General features: G+C 51.5%; 1 protein-coding gene across 1 annotated transcript in view; it reads left to right on the top strand.

Annotated features, from left to right (window-relative positions):
• Positions 1-1,671, top strand: part of D2HGDH (D-2-hydroxyglutarate dehydrogenase) — a 45,993-nt gene that overhangs the window by 6,275 nt on the left and 38,047 nt on the right. The window lies entirely within an intron of this gene.

Raw genomic sequence — 1,671 nt, 5'->3', positions numbered from 1 at the left:
CAGAACCTCAAGCTGTCTCCTGGGTTCAAGCAATTCTTCTGCCTTAGTCTCCCAAGTAGCTGGGACCACAGGCACCCGCCACAGCACTCGGCTATTTTTTGGTTGCAGCCATCATTGTTTGGCAGGCCCAGGCTGGATTCGAAACTGCCAGCTCAGGTGTACATGGCTGGTGCCTTAGCTGCTTGAGCCTGCAGTTTGGTTTTATACATTTTAGGGAGATAGGTGTTATTGATGAGGTCATAAATCAATATGTGGTTTGACCCAAAAAGGTGGGACATTTTGAAGAGGGTGGGTATAGGCTGGGTGTGGAGGGTGGGGAATGAGGGTGGGTAGGTGGTTTGACCCAAAAAGGTGGGACATTTTGGACTTGGAGCCTGTAGCATAGTGGTTATGGTGCTGGTCACATGCACTGAGGCTGATAGGTTTGAACCCAGCCTAGGCCAGCTGAACAACAATGACAACTGCAACAAAAAAATAGCCAGGTATTGTGGTGGGTGCTTGTAGTCCTAGCTACTTGGGAGGCTGAGGCAAGAGAATCACTTAAGCCTAAGAGTTTGAGGTTGCTGTGAGCTATGATGCCACCGCACTCTACTGAGGGCAACATAGTGGGACTGTGTTTCAAGAAAAAGTGGGAGATTTTGAAGGGGGTGGGTGGGTGTGGGTGGCAGGCGGGTGTGGGTTGGGTCGGGAGTCAGGATGGAGACTTACAGGTCATAGGTGGGTTTAGAGATTCTTTGGCTGACAATTGGTTGAAAGAGTTAGGCTTGACAGACCTAGAATCAGTGAAAAGGAACACTTGAGATAAAGGATCTGTTAATCAGAGATGAAGTTGGGACAGACTCAAGTGGTTTGTTGTGATATTGAGGACCTGGAGGTACGTCTTGCATAGCCTTAGGCCTGTGAATGAGCCATGGGACATTGCTAAGGAGGGGAAGAGGGGAAGTGTGATGAGGCCTGTCTGATCTCCTTTCTTATGGCTAGTGACTCAGTTTTAGGGATCCCCTTGGCCAGGACAGGGGTCCAGTCAGATTTTATTTTAGTTCACATGTGCACTTGCCAGGTCCCCTGGGGGAGAGGCTGTGGCAGTGGTGGGGTGCTGAGTGCCCTGGGGTGAGAAGTCTGAGTCCTCTCATGGGAGGTGCTGAGTCCCTTGGGGTGGGGGATGTGTGAGATTCCTTTAGATGTTAACCTGGGGGCGGGAGTTGGGTCTCCTTTTCATGGTAGCTGTGTTGGCTGACCCATTCCCTCTGACCTTGTCCATGTGGGCCAAAATGACCCTTGTGCTGAATTCTGCTCTGGTGGGGGGTGCTGGCCGACTCACCTACTGCCCTGGTCCACCCTCCTGGTTGGGGCTGTGCACTGTGCCCACCAACTTCTGGTGCTTTAGCAAGCACAGGGAGGTGATTCATTTCTTGGAGGTCCTTCCCTGGCGGGGGCTGGGTACACCATCCCAGGTGATTCAGGTGTCTGAGTGCCGGGCTGGGTGGAGATAGCCACAGAGCATTGACCTCTCCACATTGGAGTGAGGGTTACCTGCTGTTATTTATTTATTAGTTATTTGAGGCAGAGTCTCAGTCTGTCACTTTGGGTAGAGTGCTGTGTCATCATAGCTCACAGTAGCCTCAAACTCTTGGGCTAAAGTGATCCTTCTACCTCAGCACCCACCACAAC

This window comes from Otolemur garnettii, unplaced genomic scaffold (genome assembly GCF_000181295.1).
Source record: "Otolemur garnettii isolate 467f Iridium unplaced genomic scaffold, OtoGar3 scaffold00364, whole genome shotgun sequence".
Taxonomy (NCBI): Eukaryota; Metazoa; Chordata; class Mammalia; order Primates; family Galagidae; genus Otolemur; species Otolemur garnettii.
The sequence above is the reverse complement of the archived record's forward strand: the minus strand, read 5'-3'. Positions and strand labels throughout refer to the sequence as shown.